Source organism: Macrobrachium nipponense, chromosome 32 (genome assembly GCF_015104395.2).
Source record: "Macrobrachium nipponense isolate FS-2020 chromosome 32, ASM1510439v2, whole genome shotgun sequence".
NCBI lineage: Eukaryota > Metazoa > Arthropoda > Malacostraca > Decapoda > Palaemonidae > Macrobrachium > Macrobrachium nipponense.
This window is the reverse complement of record NC_061094.1, coordinates 23,736,228-23,758,508: the sequence shown is the minus strand read 5'-3', so window position 1 is coordinate 23,758,508 and position 22,281 is coordinate 23,736,228. Positions and strand designations below refer to the sequence as shown.

The following is a 22,281-nucleotide window of genomic DNA, read 5'->3' as shown; positions in this document are numbered from 1 at the left end:
TTGTATAAAATTCGGGATGAGTTCCAATCCACGGTATGGATTCATGTTATTTATATGATGGAAAATTGACGAACTAGTTGTCCATATGTAACTAATCGTTTATGTTGAATTAATCTTTCCGAGATTTTCCTGTGAAACCATAGTAAAACTTATCAGAATCCCTACAGGGGATTTCATAAATCCTATGTCTTTGGAAACTGGCTTCTACTGAACGTTAATTAAGGATTTCCCCAGTGTATTCGGATAAGTGAAGATGACAGGGTTGGGTTGGCCTAAGATTTGTGTGATTTCTTGTAAATTATCCATGTGAGGGATTATGATTTTGTTTGTGTATTTTTCCTTTTCTTTGTTTTCTGTGGGTTTGTAAAAAATGCTCTTTCCTTTATGTAGGTGGTTGGGGTATTTTATACAAGGGCAGCTAGTGATACAAATGTCCGATGGTAGAGTCTGTACTGCGAAAACAAGATAATAAGATCAACCTTTCCAATGGAGTTTGGGACACTGACCATACAGACAATATCTCTCTGTAAGCAACAATGAAGTGGATTAGGACAATTAACAGAACCAATGTCAGCTTAGCTGTGACCCCAAGCATCACCTGTGGGCATATCTCCCACTATATATTTCGCTAATGTAACTCCTTCTCTCATTCACTACTTGGTAAGTGTGGAAGTTAGTCCACGGATATATAGTCCTGGGCTTTAAACCAGTGTTTTAATGGGCCTTTTATACTATATATAGTATATATATATATATATATATATATATATATATATATATATATATATATATATATATATATATATATATATATAGATATATATATATATATATATATATATATATATATATATATATATATATATATATATATATATATATATATATATATATATATATATATATATATATATATATATATATATATATATATAATATATATATATATATATATATACAGTGGACCCCCGTATTCACGTTCTCCAGATTCGCGATATACAGTGGACCCCCCGTATTCGCGTTATCCAGATTCGCGGACTCACACATTCGCGGATTTCTATGGGGGACGTTTCCCTGCATTATTCGCGGAAAATTCACGCATTCGCGGTATTTTTCTATGAGAAATATCCACAAATTCCTGGTTTTTTTTGATGAATTTCATCATAAAATACACTTTTTGTGATAAAATATTAAAAAAACCAAGTATGAAAATTTTTAGTGGGTTTTCTTCAGTTTTAACTAACAAAATAGGCTGTTTTTAGCATTTTCATAGGGGTTCCAAACATTCGCGGGTTCTAACTATTCACGGGGGTCTGGTACGCATCCTCCCCCGCGAATACGGGGGGACCACTGTATATATATATATATATATATTTTATATAAAATATATATCCTTGATATATATATATATATATATATATATATATATATATATATATATATATATATATATATATATATATTTTCTTCTGTTAAGAGAATACGTTTCAAGTACAAAAAGCCCATTAAAGCACTTAGGTTTAAAGCTAAGGACTATATTTCAGTGGACTAACTTCCACCCTTATCAAGTAGAGAATGACAGGAGTTACATTAGCAAAATATATAGTGATATGCCCTTAGGTGATGCCTGGGGTCACTGCTAAGCTGACATTGGTTCTGTTAATTGTCCTAACCTGCTTCATTGTTGCCCTTAAGGAAGATATTGTCTATATGGTCAGAGCCCAGGCTCCATGGGAAAGGTTGATCCTTTTAACTTACTGTTTTATCAGTGCAGATTCTACCATCTAACATTTGTATCAACAGCTGCTCTTGTATAAAATTCGGGATGAGTTCCAATCCACGGTATGGTTCATGTTATTTATATGATGGAAAATTGACGAACTAAGTTGTCCATATGTAACTAATCGTTTATGTTGAATTAATCTTTCCGAGATTTTCCTGTGAAACCATAGTAAAACTTATCAGAATCCCTACAGGGGATTTCATAAATCCTTATGTCTTTGGAAACTGGCTTCTACTGAACGTTAATTAAGGATTTCCCCAGTGTATTCGGATAAGTGAAGATGACAGGGTTGGGTTGGCCTAAGATTTGTGTGATTTCTTGTAAATTATCCATGTGAGGGATTATGATTTTGTTTGTGTATTTTTCCTTTTCTTTGTTTTCTGTGGGTTTGTAAAAAATGCTCTTTCCTTTATGTAGGTGGTTGGGGTATTTTATACAAGGGCAGCTAGTGATACAAATGTCCGATGGTAGAGTCTGTACTGCGAAAACAAGATAATAAGATCAACCTTTCCAATGGAGTTTGGGACACTGACCATACAGACAATATCTCTCTGTAAGCAACAATGAAGTGGATTAGGACAATTAACAGAACCAATGTCAGCTTAGCTGTGACCCCAAGCATCACCTGTGGGCATACCTCCCACTATATATTTCGCTAATGTAACTCCTTCTCTCATTCACTACTTGGTAAGTGTGGAAGTTAGTCCACGGATATATAGTCCTGGGCTTTAAACCAGTGTTTTAATGGGCCTTTTATACTTTAAATATATAGTATATATATATATATATATATATATATATATATATATATATATATATATATATATATATACAGTGGACCCCCCGTATTCACATTCTCCAGATTCGCGATATACAGTGGACCCCCCGTATTCGCGTTCTCCAGATTCGCGGACTCACACATTCGCGGATTTCTATGGGGGACGTTTCCCTGCATTATTCGCGGAAAATTCACGCATTCGCGGTATTTCTCTATGAGAAATATCCACAAAATTCCTGGTTTTTTTGATGAATTTCATCATAAAATGCACTTTTTGTGATAAAACTATTAAAAAAACCAAGTATGAAAATTTTTAGTGGGTTTTCTTCAGTTTTAACTAACAAAATAGGCTGTTTTTAGCATTTTCATAGGGGTTCCAAACATTCGCGGGTTCTAACTATTCACGGGGGGTCTGGTACGCATCCCCCGCGAATACGGGGGGACCACTGTATATATATATATTATATATATATATATATATATATATAATAATATATTTTTAAATTTTAAATATTAAAATATATATCATCCCTTGAAAATATATATATATATTATATATATATATATATATATAATATAGATATATATGCTATATTAGTATATATATATATAGATATATATAGGTATATTCTATACTAATATATATATATATATATAGATTATATTATGATATATATATATATATATATTATATATATGTGTGTGTAGTATAGATATCATGAATATATATATATATATATATATATATAATATTATATATATATATATGAATCGTTATTTTCATACTGTTAGCAAAGGCGGCAACCAGGCACTGCAGTATTGAGGTAACTACATAAATTGAAGTGTATAAACAAATAGTTTTGAAGAAATGTTGCTAAAAGAGTAAATGGACGTACAGGGCTCAAAATAACTTCCTTGCATGGATAACGAAATAAGATGAATGGTAGAGGCAATAACATTTTAGCAATGGTATTAACATGACAGTTAAACTTTCAAACCAAACGACACAAAATACCTTTAGTGCATGAGGAGACTGAATAATAGGAAGAGCCTCTGTTTTGGTATATAAGCAGCCTCCACATCAAGCCCTTGAGATGCTCCAAACACGTTTATATGTGGTAAAAGAAAATAAATGACAAAGATTATCAACTATACCGGAACAATGGAATTAAAAGCATACTAGGGAGCCTTTTAATTCATAAATATATACGCTTTTCTTTAAGATTTTAAATCCCTTATTTTACATTTTAAATGGCCGGAAACACAACAAACATAACAAAAATTAATTCCAAAATGACATATAGACATTAATGAAAGTAATATGCGATCAACAGGGAACTACTTTAAACATCTCAAAACAGCGACGGCAGTTACGGCAGCTGTGATAATAAACTTGGATTCTTTTTACATTGTCCAGTTACATTATTCGTTGCCGTCCAGGTCAGAAACAAGAACGTAATTCCGTTCTACCAGGAAGCAAAGGAAAATCTGAATAACGGTAAAAGTTGTTGTTCATACAAAGGACTACTTTACACCTTTGTATTTCAAGTTATCGCTAGTGACTTAAAATCATTTAATAACATGTTATCAACACTTTTTATTTAGTTTATCAAAGAAAAAATTTCTCTACTGTATTTGTCTCTTGATTTTTTTCTCTTAAAATGCGACATCGGGCCGTTTTCCTTAGCTTCCAGCAGAACGGAAAGACTGAAGAAAGTCCTGACTTACCAGCACTGGAAGCAGAGGATCTTTTTTGATGATGCTTCGGGCCATCTTGTCAATTCATCGTTTCATAAAAACAACAGACCAAATCAAAAGTGCTAAGATAATTAACCTGACAACAAGGAAGGCTTGATTTGCATATAAACAATATAACTCAATTCAATTATAATTAATACAACTTAATAACAACTCTGTAACCAGCTCTATACTACCCAACCTTTAGCTCATAACAAGCTACACGCCACCAAACCTCAGCCACAGATAATGCTTTTATTCCCAGGAAAGAGCTTTTTCCCATGAAATTCAAACTACCCAAGGCAACATCTTTTTACATCCCAAACCCCAAACCCCAAAACCCAAAACCACCACCCTTTCCTAGGCTACAACGCTCATCTGATTTATAATTTCGACTGCTTTCACGGCTTCGTATAAGTATAAAGCAACTGGCATATAATATTTGCATGCTGTTACTTATACTTATTCTATTTTTCTACGATGCATTATAATTATTTTTCAAACTGGTTAACTAAGCCAAAGCGCAGGGAGGGAACCTTTAAACGGTCATTATCAAAACTGACACCACTGTTACTTTGTAAACGACCCACAAGTATTTATCAGAGCTGATGAATACCTTGCAATTACATCACAAGACGTTTAAAACAGAGAAACTCTAAAAGACTGAAAAAACAAAAGATACTGCATTCTCCGGAAAAACAAAAGAATTTAAAGAAAAAATTAGGACACTTCAAGAAAAAAGTTTATAACACTCACCAACTGCATCTATCTGCCAGGGTTTTCCACCATGGATGGAACCTTGAAGGCTTTTTCTATTATAAAAATCGTATATAAGAGTAATCTTCGAGAAAAAATAAAATGTGCAAAAACCCATATAAAGTTTTGTTAGCATTAATCTTAACTAAATCACTACTCATAAATAAATCAGATATTAAGATTTCTTTAAAGAATTTTCAACTGTTACCTTTCAGTTTTTAAATACTTTTCCGACATCTAAATATTTCTTATAGTTAACAAACAATTCCTCATTTAGTTTTGCTCAACTTTTCATCTATTGGGTAGCAAGGTCTTTCCTCCTTACTATAACGTTTATATTAACTAATATTCATTTCTTGCTGCAAAACGAGTATGCACAACATCAAAATGTGATTATCCCAATCATTTCACAGAGGAATGCGAACTAAGATAAAAGAAGAAACGAACATGCCTAGCAAGCAGGGGAAGCGCACGCAAATGATTCTAGCATATAAGCAAATATCTGCATGAAAGAAAGCACTGCAAGACAGAAACCTAACAGCAACCAACAGAACAAAACTTCCTCCAACGTTCCTTTCCTTTGTGAAATTAGAGAAAGTCACAACTTGAAATAAAAGGTACACAATTGTTAAGTGAGCAATTGTCTACGAAGCCTTAACTTTCAATATAGAGGTACAGTGTGCAATGAATGGCAATTAGGGATGCATATTTAGCATCTTCATTATCCCAGAGAGCAATAAACGTGAAAGGGACGATTTCTCCTAAATTATCTTGAACAGTTTTACGTTAATATTACGTACTTTTTCGGCTTGAAAAATATATATCAGAAAAAAATTATGAAAATGAAAATATTTCTCATCCATTAAAAAGCCTTCAAAGTAGCATCATATACAATGAGCCTTGACTACCAAGCTATGACTACTTAAATAAATCACATTTTTGGTATATGCGTGGGGTTCAACATTACAGATAACAAATGTTGATACAAAAAAAAACACTGCACAGAATCAAAGATGTTATGTAAGTATGTCAAAATCACATAAATACAATGGCATATAAGGTAATAAAATAACAATACAAAAAATACATCAAAATCAATCCTTGAAAAATCTTCATGACTTTCGGCAATGTTCAATAAATCACCATACCCTGATCGATTGATTCAGAAAACTTTTTCATCGCCATTTTCAATATCTAACAAAAACACATGTCACGACAGCTCGCAAAAAAAGAAAAAATACGGTCAAAACTCCTTTTTCGCCTACGAAATTCCCAGCTAACCATTGGGTGACATTTTTAAACCTATGATACATAAATCCCGAAACATCATGAAATAAGACGCCACCATTTACCGTTAAAGCATTTTTCGCAGAGACCACACGGTTGCATTAACACAAACCAATACAGTATGTGCAATGCAAGTAAAAACACATGGCATAAACAACCATTCCAATATCTCTGACAATATAATGTAAGGATTAAAACGAAATTCTACAAAACAAAAATCTCTAAAATTCAAGGCTCACGTGTATCATGGTGGACCTACCTTTCTGAAGCAACCCTGTAAGAGAAAAAGACAGAGTATTAATAAAGCCCAGTAAAGTTACATGTACAGCAATGCTCAAACATGACGAAATTAATTACAGATACAGAATTTCTTCGAGTTATCTACTACTTAGCCTGAAACCTTCAAGACTAAATAGACACTCAAATCTACTTTTACAGCTGAAATGCTGATTTGAAGATCACCAGAAAATGAAAACCTTGTTGTCTATTTCACTATTTATAATAATTCTGATGGTATTTCATAAGGACTTTAAACAAAATACCAGCAGTATGACAATAGTCATAATGAAAGAAAAATAGATTAACTGTCTTTCCGTTAACCCGGGAGTGTCCTTATTAATCTCAGCAACCTCAAAAACTATGGATGTTAAGTGTCTAACTATTGGTTAGACACTTAGCATCTGTCGTTTTTGGTTATTTTTATGTCACCCCTTCCCACCTCTTTTTCACAACCATCCCCCCCTTCCCTATGGGGGCCCTAACTTGGACTTAACGGGTATCGGGAGTCATTATTAATCTTAGCGACCACAAAAATTATGGATTAGACACTAATATCTGTCATTTTCAGTTATTTTTATTTCCAGCCCTTTCCCAAACCCATCCTAAACTGCAACCCCTCCCATTTGGTGCCAGTGATATCTTACTGCCACAGTATTCTTTCCCCAATGCTAACTTATATGTACATATACCAAATTTGGTTGAAATTGCTCTATGCATGTCAAAGTGTATATGGCACAAACACACATATATATACATACATCCATCTACACACACACACACACACACACAGGTGGAGCAAATTAGATATTAAAGGATATTTGCAGCTTGATGTATGTGATATGACTCATTATATACATGTGTGTGTGTGTGTGTGTGTGTGTGTGTGTGTGTGTGTGTGTGTGTGTGTGGTTAAGGAAAAGGAAAAACAGTATGATTCTCTAAAGGAGAGAGTACCAAAACTCTCTTCCAAAATCCACTAGATGAGCAGACAAACCTAAAACCATTCCAACTATCCCTGTCCGCACAGGGCATTACTGGCCGACAATTCTAGGTGATGACTATCGGAAAGTTCTAGGGAGTCTCCAACTTCTTAGCAACAGTTCCTGGTTCCAATCAGGACAATTCAGAAAATAGAAAAATCTTCAACAAGGTTAGTTCCATCAAAGTACTAAAGGGAGGAATGCCAAAGACACATATGCCTCTCTCTCCCCAACAAAAGTCACTCCTCAAAAAGTCCTTTCCACAAAGGACTGGGCTGCAATACTAAACATTGTAGTAACAATGTCTTAATTCCAAAGTGAAGGTGGAGCCAACTAAGAGCAGAGAGTAGGTGCCTAGCAAATGGGGACTGGAACCAACTATTTGAAAGCTGGAGCCAGGCATTCCACAGGGAACTAGCAGCCAAAAAAGAACAACAGTGTTCTAATGAAAAAACTAGGCTTAACTGTTTGAGTGTCATCCTTGTTTAGGGGCCATACTAATTTCTCTGTATCGTTCCAGTTAGAATATGTACTGATGAAGCGAGTACGATTAATCACCTCCTCAACTGCACAACACTCACTTTGCAAGGTTAATTTTCTGTACACCCAGACACATGACTGGTGATGGAATGGGAAGGGAGGGAGCCAGGCACGGAAGCAAGTGATGGGAAGGAAGGGAGCCAGGCACAGAAGCAAGTGGATAAAAAATATAGGTCTGATAGGAGAGAAAAAGGGTACGTCAGCTTTGTACACGCCTGGATGTCTGCTACAGTTGCCGGATGTGGGCACTCCTGGGCACTTGGGCACTTTTGGGGGTGCCTTTGGCTGCACAGAGCACAAGTTGTTTGTTTGCATGGTGTTTTTACGATGCATGGAACCAGTGGTTATTCAGCAACAAGAGCAACGGCTTTACGTGACTACCGAACCACGTCGAGAGTGAACTTCTATCACCAGAAATACACATCTCTCACTCCTAAATGAAATGGCCGAGAATCGAACTCACGACCACCGAGGTGAGAAGCAAACACCATACCAACCACGCCACTGAGGAGTTGGTGCCAGATAGTAGATGACCTCCATGGGCACTCCGGCACTTATGGGTGCTTTTTGGGTGCATTTTTGGCTGCTCAAAGTATAAGTTGGCACCAGATGGTAGATGGAGGCAATGGGCGCCATGAAGCACTGTAGCATGAGCTGGCTTCAGGCTGAAGTGGGCGCCAGTAGGCGCTTTCAGGTGCTGAAGTGTAGAACATTCATGAACTGCGCATCAACCTAGAAGTGTGCCATCTTTGCACAGGAGACTTGAGAAGCTTCTCAAAAACATTCCACCTTAGTAAATGTACTGCTAAAACAAGTACTCTTCACAATTTATCACTGAAGCAAATACTGGGACGGATTCTTGGCCGACGATGACATCTTCCATTAAGTACCCAACTCTCCTTGCTACAATCTGCCCTTACACTTTTCAATTCTCTGCAAATGAAAGCAAATGACTGTTCAGGCACAAATGGGTGCTCAGGCGCCAACAGGAGCTAGTCCAGTGCCATGTGGTGTGGTGCCACCAGGCGCTTACACTAAAGGTCAATCTGTAGAATGTTCATTCACTGATTCATCTATTGGTGTTATGGCACAATTACGTCTAGAAGAAAATTCCTTCACTAACACTTGACATTTGTCTGAATGTTCATTTGCAAACTGTCTGGGCTGTTCCAAAAACTGCACAAGGGAACAGCCTCTTTCACTTTCTTACAAGGCACCTGAGAGGCGAGACACTCCTGTTGCTGACCTTTTCAATGCTGCGCCAGTGGCACCTCTGTTCTGGACTTGAATCCCCTGAACTAGCCGAAAGGCGGTGTGCTTCTGGAATACTCCTTTCCACTGACTACAGTGAATACTCATTGAACTTGTGTCAGACATACTGAAAACTAACAAGTCGAAAAGCTAAGTCTTTATCATGAATCATCACTATTAGGCAAAAAGTCATAATAAGAAGTCAATCCTATATACTGTATCTAAATTGCCAAATGGCTACCAACACAAAATGCTTCACCAATCTGAAATATAATCCAACAAAATCAATGAAGGTAGAATTTTAAAAATCACTGCTGCTCACGACTTTCGGCGAAAGCTGGCAGAAACAAATTTATTTTCTATGCTCTGTTGTTCCTCTCTTTTCCAAAAGTAGGGCAGGGCTATTTACCCAAACTAAAAACATAAGAATTGCTACCGCGAATTTCACAATTTTTTAGCTGCCAATACTAGAAACTTCTAGCTATGTAATTACTTGGTAAGTTACGTAAACAAAACCTTTCTTTCTGAGGAGTTGCTTGATAGTCTCCAGCCATGAAGCTGGAGGATGTCTGCTGATTGATGTATCCTACTGCTGTGTTCATTTTAGCAGATCCGGTGTTACGGTAAGGCATCTTGGGATGTCTACCATTAGACGTAGAAGGTCCACTACCACTCCACTTGAGGCCACTTTAGGGCTACTCATGTCATCTGTAGACCTTGAAAGCATGTTGATCACCCTTCTGATTTGGCTGAACTTGGGGAACACGTACACATCTAAGTTATACCACTGATGTTGGAATGTGTCCTGCATAATGGCTTTCTTGTCTGGGACTGGAGAGTAGTACAGAGGTAAGTTGTGATTCCTTCATGTTGCAAACATGATATTTTTATAAAATAAAATAAAATAAGGTTTTGTATATAATTACCTAGTAATTATTTGGCTTTTCCATGTACAGCAGCCTAATTCAAATTTTGCGGGTAATGCTTCACATTGCTCATTGTAGGTATACAGTGCTGTCCCCCAACAACAAAACTAGGAATGACTTAGCTAATAATTCATTCTGTTTTATGCATAATGTCCACCAGAAGGGTGGCAGGCAGGCTCCGATCATATAATTACTGGTTAAGTATATACAAAATCTTATTCTATTATAAAAAATATAATTTTTGTACACGAGACTTACCCAGTAACTATATAGCTGATTCCACATTGAAAAGAAGTGGGATCATGGACATATTTTATTACAAAGCATTAAGTAATGTAATGAATTTGAAATAGAAAAGTTGCTAGCATTTAAAGAACAAAGCTTGTTGTTCCTATTAGTTAAGAGAGCTATGCAGATGAACACTGCCTCTGGTTGGTTCTCATCTTACCTCATAGTGACGAAGTGGTAGAACCCCAAGGGTCACCTACTACTTAAAGGAAACTTTGCAGCAAGGGGAAAGCTCCTATGGCTAGCAAAGTATGACAAGTGCCCGCCCTTGCTCTGGGCACAACGTCAAATTAAACAACCTGAAAACACGGACAACTACACTGAAAAGACTCATCCACTGAGAGTGATAGGTGCTCCAGGTACACTGTAACCCCCAGCTCTCCAAACTCAGCACTTTACTGAAAAGGTGAAGAGATAATAAGAGAACATCCTGTGCCTCCTTTTGCAATGCCATGCCTGTCACTATAAATGGTCTCAAGGTATTGAAAAATTTCAACGCTTTTTAAGCCTACATAAAAAATATAGCAAGAAGTGAAGGTCGCTTACGCCTCCGGTAGTTTGATAGCAGAATAGGCGTAAAGAGTAAATAACTTTTGAAAGCTAAGGAAGTAGAGGCTGCTCTTACATACTTAACATAGGCGAAAAACACTCCATAACACTGTCTCAAAGTCCATATAAAACGGGAGACAACACATTTAGACAGAGGAAGAGATGGGTTCTTGCCATAACTTTTTAAGTTATGGATGGTCCTCTGTGTAAAACACAGGGATGTACTGCCTGATGAACCGCTGCCTGTCACTGGGAAGGTTGGTTCAAGGAGGAACTCTTGTCTTTACCATGGAAGCAGAGTTATAAGGGCAGGCAAAGTCTTCCAACATTCACTCCGATTCGGGGTGAACAACTAGTAGTTGAACATTTTACAAATTTAGAAAAATGTATATAAAGACAAAAACTGCTGTGTTTGTCTGAAAAATCATTCTGAATCATTGCGATGGATTATGGGTCAATTGCAATGAAGCAGAAGACTTCTGTTGTACTGAGGGGTATACAGAATGATGACAATGAGTCTAATGTGACATATCTCTGTCTGATGATTCTCACAATGGCAAATGTGGAGTACAAAACAGGCATCATAAGCAAGAATCCAGTGACAACCAGAGACTGAAGTCTGTGATGGCCAGGGCAGAGATTCAAATTAAGAGTTAACCCTCAACAGAGGAGAAACAATACTAAGACGAACAATATCTCAGTGAGAAGGCAGCACTCGGCCCCTCACGCGACACTGTAGGCTGAGTTGCCTGGTAGTACATTCCCTCTTGGAATGTGTTCGTCTTACAGAGCTATTGAGTACACTACAGATAAACTCAAGCACCTACATGTTAACCAAAACAAGAGGGAAGAAACCCTCTTGTTCGGATAATATCAACCCTGTGGTGGTGTTGCCAAACAATTCCACTAGTCGTCTCAAAATCAAAAGTAGAAACTCTTGGGAGGACCAAAACGCTGTCCTGAGTTTCAGGTTAATTAAGAGAAGGTACTATTCGTCTTGGTCACACACCAGAAGAATTAACTTACAGGTATGCAGCCATTACTCGGACAGTGCAACTGTTAACAGATGCATGTCGAGAGAAGACTATTCAGTGGACCCCCCATATTCGTGTTCTCTGGATTCGCAGACTCACACATTCGCGGATTTCCCTCAGTAACACTGCCCCGCATTCTTCGCAGAAAATTCGCCTATTCGCGGTATTTTTCTATGAAAATACCCACAAATTCCTGATTTTTTTTTATCAATTTCTCCATAAAATGCATTTTTTGTGATAAAACTATGGAAAAAACAGGTATAAAAATTTTTAGTGGGTTTTTCTTGAGTTTTAACTAACAAAATAGGAGGTTTTAAAAGCATTTTTACAGGGGTTCCAACTATTCGCGGGTTCTAACTATTCACGGGTGGAGGGGGGGGGGGTCTGGTACACATCTCCCGCGAGTACGGGGGGACCACTGTAGAAGTATAATTCCTAGGGTCCTGTTAACCCTTAAACGCCGACTGGACGTATTTTACGTCGAGATAAATTGTCTGTCGGGTGCCGACTGGACGTATTTTACGTCGACATACGAAAGTTTTTTTTAAAATTCGCGGAAAAATACTTATAGGCCTACCAGCCTAAAACTTTTGAATCACGCGCCTTGGGGAATGCTGGGAGTTCACGGATCAAGGCCTTTTTTGTTTTGAAGCGTGACCCAGGTGCGCATGCGCGATATCCCTTCTTCTCGCTCCAGCCAGCATCAGTAGCGCACCATCCGAGAGCGATCTTTCGTGAAAAGCGTGTTTTTCTGGACTTGTGCGAGACTTTGAGCATTTGTATTGCTACAGGACATTCCTAGATATGTCTCAACGACGTGTGAACCGTGAAAGGCGCGTTTTACCCGTCGGAAGGGATCGTGTAAGGCGAGTTTTGGACCTGGATGCTGGCGAGGGGCCAAGCACCCAGCATGACCCCGCGCCTCAAGGCCGTTCTGTGCGGCCACGTGTGGCTGAAAGTGTTTCGGGAACACATCGTATGCCTTTGGTTACCCCTAGGAAGCATGTGGGCGTCCTTAGGGGCATTCGTAGGCATTTGGGAGGCCTCCAACCAAGGGACATAGACGAATATCTTTCGGAGCTTGATCGGGAACATGTCGCAAGTCCTCATTTTGATGGCGGATGGTCATCGAGTGATGAGGACATCAGTCCCGATGAAAGTGAGGATGAATATTTGCCCCCAATGTCCGTTCGGGGCTCACATCCCGAAAGTGAGCTCGAATTCAGTGGGTTCAGTGCATACGAGGGGGAATCTGAGGAGGAGGGGGAGGGTGGGGATACGGGCTCAAGTTTTATCGCAGAGGACGATACAGTAAAGTGAGGGCCTAAGTGAGGGTGATGGGCCAACGGGGGGGGAGGGGGTAGTGTGCATCGTGCCCGCACCCGTGCACGGGCACGTAGAAAGGTCGGCTCATCGCGCCAGCCAAGGTGAAGGTCGGTCGTCGGAGAGTGACGAGGGGTGGACGGAGGACCCCACCCCTCCTAACATGCACCCCTTCACGGCAACCCCTGGGATGACCGTACCAGTACCCCTGACTGTTTTGGGGTTCATCCAACTTTTCCTGACGCGGGAATTGCTGGAATACCTGGTACACGAGACGGTGGACTACGCTCGGTACTGCCGGTATGAGCTGAAGACGACCTTGTCGTATTACTGGCGGGGTTGCAACCTCATTGACATGGCACATTTTTTGCTCCACATTTATTTTGGTATGACACCTGCTGTCGAAGTCAGGCAATATTGGAGGAGAAATTATTTTTTATGTATGCCGAATGTGCCTGGCGTTATGTCCCGTGATAATTTCCTTGCGATGGACAGGTACTTCAACGCCTTCAACCGAAGGGCCATACCACGGAATAACAGTGATCGCCTCATTTTAAGTGCGTACAGTTGTTGGATTATATCCGTGAGCGGTGTAGTAATCTCGTGATTCCTGGAAAGAACCTGTCTTTGGATGAGGGGATGATGCCTTACAAAGGACGTCTTGGTATAAAAGTGTATAACCCCAAGAAGCCAAAGAAATATGGTGTGAAATTCTTTCTCATTACCGAGGCCAACACTGGATACGTTGTGGACTTTTCAGTGTATACCGGGGTCTTCTCCACGCTGCGTGACACTGTATTCAACCTTGTGGGACGTTTCCGTAACCAGGGATATCACCTGTTTATGGATAATTATTATAACTCGGTATCCCTGGCCCAGGAACTGTATGAAGCAGGTGTTCACGTCAGTGGTACCCTTCGGTTGGTGCGTGGGGCCCCGAATGTCCCTCAAGAGGTTCGCTAGTCATCCGCAACACCTGGCAAGAGGAGAGACAGAGTGGCGGCGGAAAGGCACTGTCTTCGTCATCTGTTGGAAGGGTGTCCGACTCGTCCCCATGATTACGACGAGTCATGAAACCCATCCAAGAAGAGATCGTACAGCGGAAGAAGACACGTCGACAGGGCCGAGTTGTGTTTGAGGAGTTTTCCGTACTGAGCGGCCTACTGTCATTGGGCACTACAACAGGCACATGGGAGGAGTTGATCTCTTTGATCAGCTCATCCAGTACTATCCCTTTGCCAGGAGAACCAGAAGGTGGACACAGAAGCTCCTCAAATACATCCTTCAGTTGGCCCTCCAAAATGCCTACATACTGTACTGTGGGTACCGCGGTGACAATCTTCCGAGGTTGACCCACATACAGTTCCTAGAGGTAGCCGGGAATGCCCTCATCAACTTCCATCCCGATCAGTGGCCTTCCATAACTGACCCCTGCCCCGAGCTGCAGATCTGCCCCTAGAGGAAAGGGCAGATAGGAGGGCCAACTTCGCTCGACCTGCCGCCGCGCCCCTGCTGCCAGCCGCCCCTGCTGACGCCGCCCCTGCTGACGCCGCACCCCGCCGCCCCTCTGACGCGCCCTGCTTGCCGCTGCCCCTGCTGCCGCGCCCCTGCTGCGCCGCCCCTGCTGACGACGCCCCTGCTGACGACGCCCCTCTTGCTGCCGGCCCCGCCATCACCGCTTCTCGTCGGGTAGTGGACCCTGCGTGTCGGCTGCAGCCAGGGGAACACATACTGGAGGCCTTAGAAGGGCGAAGGCAGAAACGGTGCCGGGTGTGCCATATGAATGGCAGAAAGAGAGACACCCGGTTCTTCTGTCGTCTCTGCAAAGTTGCTCTTTGCAGGATAGGGGAGTGTGACCGAAAGTACCACACTAAGGTCATGTATTGGAGCGTGCCCCCCTAAACGCCGACAGCGGAGGGTGCACGGGGCTGCCGGGTCCATCAGCAGTAAGGGCGCGCGTCTCCCTCCTCCACCTGTACCTCGTCATGTCGAGTGGAAAAAATGCAAGGACTCTTCAATGGAGGAGGGAGAAAAACAAGAATAGAACGAAGAGTCAGGATTACGAGTGAGTATTCTGCATTTATTTTATATTTAGTTTTATATTTATTACAATTTTTTATATATCTGAATGTGTGCATGATAAAATAATAATAAGACATTTCATTGTATGCGAAAAGAGAAGTGTCACCTGCATTCCTTTTATTTATGTATTGGTACCAGAATCGAAGAATGTAATATATACATTTTACGTATAAAAAAAAAATTATATATATATATATATAAATTATATAATATATTAATATTATATAATATATATATATATATATATATATATATATAAATATATATATTATTAATATATATATTTACATTTTTTTTTTTGGGTAAGCAAAAATTACTTACAGTCTAGTAATATTCAATCATTTACCTTCACTTTAAAACAAATTGCAAGTCTCTAGAACAATATCTCGATTTATGGTGAATATTTGAAAAAAATATTTTTATTCCCTCCGCGCGCCGATTCTCGGCCGAAAATATCCGAAACGCGTAGGTCACATTCTCCTAATATTTGTGCCTTTTCATATTACGCTTATTTTATAGTTTTATATATGGAAATATGCGCAAAAGCATGCACAATATAACAAGAAATATTGGAAGGTTGTAGCATTTATCATTTTTGAAATATTTGCATATAAAGTACGATAAGTACGAAAAAAACTACGATCGGTCAACTTTGACTCAACCGAAAAGGTCAAAACACGCATTTATAACATAAAAATCTTACAGTCTAGTAATATTCAATAATTTATCTTCATTTTAAAACAAATTGCAAGTCTCTAGAACAGTATCTCGATTTATGGTGAATTTTTGAAAAAAATATTTTTTTCCCCTCCGCGCGCCGATTCTCGGCCGAAAATCTCGGAAACGCGTAGGTCACATTCTCCTAATATTTGAGCCTTTTCATATTACGCTTTTTTTAAAGGTTTATATATGGAAATGTGCGCAAAAACATGCACAATATAACAAAAAATATTGGAAGGTTGTAGCATTTATCATTTTTGAAATATTTGCATATAAAGTACGATAAGTACGAAAAAACTACGATCGGTCAACTTTGACTCAACCGAAAAGGTTAAAAAACGCATTAATAACATAAAAATCTTACAGTCTAGTAATATTCAATCATTTATCTTCATTTTAAAACAAATTGCAAGTCTCTAGAACAATATCTCGATTTATGGTGAATTTTTGAAATAAATATTTTTTTCCCCTCCGCGCGCCGATTCTCGGCCGAAAATCTCCTAAACGCGTAGGTCACATTCTCCTAATATTTGAGCCTTTTCATATTACGCTTTTTTTAAAGGTTTATATATGGAAATGTGCGCAAAAACATGCACAATATAACAAAAAATATTGGAAGGTTGTAGCATTTATCATTTTTGAAATATTTGCATATAAAGTACGATAAGTACGAAAAAAAACTACGATCGGACAACTTTGACTCAACCGAAAAGGTCAAAAAACGCATTTATAACATAAAAATCTTACAGTCTAGTAATATTCAATCATTTATCTTCAATTTAAAACATATTGCAAGTCTCTAGAACAATATCTCGATTTATGGTGAATATTTGAAAACTATTTTATTCCGTCCGCGCGCCGATTCTCGGCCGAAAATCTCGGAAACGCGTAGGTCACATTCTCCTAATATTTGTGCCTTTTCATATTACGCTTTTTTTAGAGGTTTATATATGGAAATGTGCGCAAAACGTGCACAATATAACAAAAAATATTGGAAGGTTGTAGCATTTATCATTTTAGAAATATTTGCATATAAAGTACGATAAGTACGAAAAAAAACTACGATCGGTCAACTTTGACTCAACCGAAATGGTAAAAAAACGCATTTGTAACATAAAAATCTTACAGTCTAGTAATATTCAATCATTTATCTTCAATTTAAAACATATTGCAAGTCTCTAGAACAATATCTCGATTTATGGTGAATATTTGAAAAAAATATTTTTATTCCGTCCGCGCGCCGATTCTCGGCCGAAAATCTCGGAAATGCGTAGGTCACATTCTCCTAATATTTGAGCCTTTTCATATTACGCTTTTTTTAGAGTTTTATATATGAAAATGTGCGCAAAAACATGCACAATATAACAAAAATTATTGGAAGGTTGTAGCATTTCTCATTTTTTTTATTTGCATATAAAAAAAAAATTTTAAAAAAAAAAATTCGACATTCGGTCAACTTTAACTCGTTTGAAATGGTCGAAAACTGCATTTGTAAGCTAAAACTCTTACAGTATCGTAATATTCAATCATTTTCCTTCATTTTGAAACAAATTGCAAGTCTCTATAACAATATTTCGATTTATGGTGAATTTTTTAAAAAATTATTTTTTTACATCCGCGCGCTACGAATTCATGCATCATTTTGTGATAATATTTTCTCTGTGTTGCTTTTATCGTTTTACAATGTGTTATATATCAAAATGATCGCAATTTAGTGCACATTACAACGAAAAAAAAAGTAACTTGTTACCTCTAACCGTTTGGCGCACAGTGCGATTTGAATACAATTATATATGAAATTTCGTTTTTGCGCTATCATATATCGCATTATTTATATATGATAATGATAATTTTTTTCATTTCTGATGGTTGCATACTAAACGTCAAGCAATGACAAAAAAAGGAGCCAAAAATGAACTCTTAATCTTGAAAACTAAGCGCGCTGTGATTTTTTGAAAAAAATATTTTTTCCGCTTACGCGCTCACTCTCAAACCCCTCCGGCATACGGGAGTCATTTTTTTATTTACCGCTTCGGCGTTTAAGGGTTAATCGGACACCAGCCTAATTCTTCTTCACTTCGAAAAAGAAAAAGAATAAGGACTGGAAGCAGACGTCCTTCATTCTCTAATGAAGAGAGCAAAGGTGAAGCTATCCCGAAGGGAGGCTTCTACGGCAATAACAGGACACCAAAGACGGCTACTTCATGCCAAACTGGTTGTTCCCAGAGGTGGAGTTCAAACTTCTTAGTGATCCACCCTGAGCAGATGAACGTACATCCGACGAGATCACAAAATCAAACCAGTAACTTTGGCTCTTGCATCCGAACTCTGGGAAGTAGACTATGTACATTAGTCTTATTCCCTCGTCCATCCCGGTGTAACCGAGGAAGTAGAGGGAAAAAGAGATGGATGACTGTTCTTGCCTGCCCTTCTCAAAACTAGTGGGAGGGGGTGATAACACGGGCAATCATCAACTTCCAGTGACGACAGCAATGCACAGACTTAGGAAAATGTCTTTGCCTCAGCAAAAAAAAAAAAAAAAGCATTCTGAAGGGAGAGCAGAGGTTCTCAACACACCAAACGAGCATTCTCTTCCTACAACTGGTTCAGTCGTGGGAACGAGAGACAGTTGAGTGGAGTTGAATGCGCCAAAAGTTGGCAAGAATTTGCCATGTCTTGCCACGCATCTGTCTTCTCCATGATCAAAACCTCAATAAGAGGACTACACACAGAACCTCCACCTCGAGTCTTGTGACGTCCTATTCAAGTGGTAGCTGGCAAAAGATCCCCTAGTGTCGATGAAGATGAACAAGGAGACTGTGTCATAGGGCATTCAACAGCTAGCACCAAACTACCAACAGTTGGTGCAAGTTGAGGCGTGGAAAGCGCCAAGTGAGCTGGAGCAAGGGAGTGTGGCCCCTTAGATGGTGCAGAGCACCAGGACGGGGACTGGCACTCATCGATACCTGGTGCTCATCATGAGATTCAATACTATTCTGATGAGCGCCAAGACAAAAGTACTTGAGATGGCTCAAATATACCAACACAGGAGCAGAGTTCTGATCCACTTCCTTTTCAATGGACAACAAGCTGATATCTCCACCTTTAAGAGCATATATGTGAAGGCAAGCGAGTCGACACACCTGGCTGTGAATGCCTGGGAGAGAGAGCTCTGGCTACCAGAAGCAAGAGGTCACTTACAATTCTTCAAGCATCTAGGCAGTAGCACAGAACATTCAATATCAAGTATAATAAGTAGCTATTCTTGTCGGGAGACAACTCCCACTAAGATGCCTTTTCAGTGGTGTTCAGTCGAAACCTATAAATGCATCACAAGTTCAACCGAAGGGTGAAAAGCTCCATCGGAAGAACGGCTCTTCAGAGGTCGAGAGACAAAAGAATCACGCTATCGACGCGATCCACGAGATGACAAACCGCTGGAATAGGATGACAACTGTGGGCTAAAAGATACGCCTTTCCAGCAGTATTTAGTCAACACCTGAGCTAGCACCAAAGGATCGACAGAGGAGGCGACTGCCCATGGGCAAACCCTACCAGTCTCTCTTGGCCTCCAGTATGTCTTCTCCCTGGTGCAGGGGAATGGGACAGTGACCTTTCTCTGGGAGCATCAAGGGACGAGTAGCCAGTTCTGCAGTGAAAGGCCAGGACCTTGTCAAACTAAGTCCACCTCATCCTGTTTAATCGGCAAAAGCCCCTCTGAAGGCCTGTGGAAATACTTCTGTCAAGGCAGAGGAGGGGGAAGCAACTTATCCAAACAGTTATCCTTAAGCGAATTCTCTTGTCCGGAGAAAAGATCATTCACCTGCTCAAGACACCATCAGCTAAGAAGGACCACAGCAACCCCGTTGAAAGCCTGGGTTCCTTCTTAGGACCACAGAAGGATTCTAACTGCGAGGGGTGATCTAAAGGTGGAGCTGTGGGCCCTTCCCTTAGGTCATGTGCTGACGAATCAGCACAGTGACCTCGGCACATGTCTTCTGAATTTTGGGGGTGTCCACATCCTGAGGCAAAGGACCTTTAAGTCCTTCCAGGATGTGTTCCACCTGCATCCCTCTCCCTCCTAAAGGGAGAACATCGCCAGACCCTGTGACCTTCCTGAACCACTCGAGCATACAACCTCTCGGGTCCTAGGACTGCACCAGGAACGTATGCTCTCGTAGCTTAACTCTAGGGAGAGCCCTCCCCAGTGTGCCTGGTGATCACCTCACTACTCCAGGTGTAACCCCAGGAAGCTGAAGGAACAGGTGAGGAAGATCGGATGCTCTCGCTCACTCTGCTAGCAGAAATAAGCTGAGGGAGAACGTTGCGAGCAATCACCAACCAACAGTGGTGATCTGTGTGTGAGTCTAGGAGAGCATTCTCGCCCTGGAGAATGCTCTCCTAGACTCTCTCTCCCCATGCTCTCCATGATCGGCATGGGGCTCTTGCAGTGCAGGAGACACGTTCGCAACCACTGAGACTTGTGCTGGTGCCGTCCTCCCAACACATCCCAATCCCCTTCGAGGTCAAAACCTCTTGAGAGGACTGAATGGGGATCTCTTACTGGTTTCACTGCATGCACGGTCTCGCAAGACCATCATGTCAACCCTGGGAACTGAATGGTCACTGTGAGAGTGATTGCTGGCAAGGTGCGAGTCACCTGAGCGACTCACTGCTTTCTTTTGCCTGTGCCTGAGTCATGACAAGTGAGCATACTCTGCAGATTTGCGTGTAATCGGGGAAGCTCGCAAACGAGCAACCGATACGGAACTAGTCTTAGAGGCAGAACCTCTAGGACTAGCAAGAGAAGTGCAAACTGAAGTTTGCACTTCTACAGCTCCGGACATGCTAGACCCCTGCGACAACGTCACAGTTCCTCTTCCCAAAGGAACAGGAGAGCCAGCAGAAGACCCACCTGCCTTCTCAGTGTGAGGAGGCAGACCCTTAGAAGCCCCGTGACAAGACTTGGGGGAGGTGGGGGTTGAGACCAACTTCTCCTCCTTCACCAGGGGAGCCTCAAAAGTCAAAGGGGAAGAGGCAGCAGATGACGCAGACAAAGACGAGGAAGACAAAGACACAGTATAACCTACAGGAAGCAGTACAGATATGTTCACCTTACGTATGTGTGGAAGTGTCCCATCACCACAGTAGGCGATACACTAGTAGGATGATGGAAGTACACCAGGTGAGGAGGGGCCACATAACCAGGTACACTGAGGGTCGTTGTCACCACCACAACCACATGAGTCACAGGGGTCGATGAGAAGTGAGACACTAGCCCCTGGAGAGATGGTACAGGAGACAGACCCAGAGTCATCAAAGCCTGCTGTAGATCCCCACTTCGCAAAGCCATCATACCTGAAGAAGCATAAGTCAGCTTATCAGAAGGAGTCTCTACTTGCTTCATGGGGGAAGAATCCCCCTTGGAGAGAGCAGAGTCTACCAAGTTCAACAAGTCCTTGTCACCAGACCCCCAACACCCCCAACCCACAATCTTCCTTGCCTGACAAGAAGTGGAGGAGAGATTCTTCCCGAAGGAGAAACAGCAAGACAAGGAAGTTCAAAGGAGGGAGGAAGGATGACAAAGGATCAGTTACTACAGGAGTCGTCAGGGGCATGTAACCCTCAGACAAAGTTGTGGAAACCTTTCCCCAAGACAGCGTCCTCCCCTCATACCTTCACCACTGCTCAGACGACCAGGAAGCACAAACATCACAAAGTTGAGACCTACTACACTCATGCCCTTGGCATTTGGCACAGAGGACGTGAGGGCCAACCTCCACTAAGGAGCAAAAGCTACCACATTTCTTCCCTCCCAATCCAGGACATATGCTCTGGGAGAAGAATGGTTGCTTGGGTTTTTGGAAGTCAAGGGTTTGCATGATGCAAATATCAATACAAGTTTGCTAACACATACACAAACAACAACAACATACTGAAAGTTGGAAAGATCTCACCAGGAAGATGA

The 22,281-nt window shown here is 40.5% G+C and overlaps 1 pseudogene; it reads right to left on the bottom strand.

Moving 5' to 3' along the window:
• Positions 1-8,049: 8,049 nt before the first annotated feature.
• LOC135207608 (U6 spliceosomal RNA) lies at positions 8,050-8,146 on the bottom strand (annotated as a pseudogene).
• Between the last annotated feature and the right edge of the window lie 14,135 nt (positions 8,147-22,281).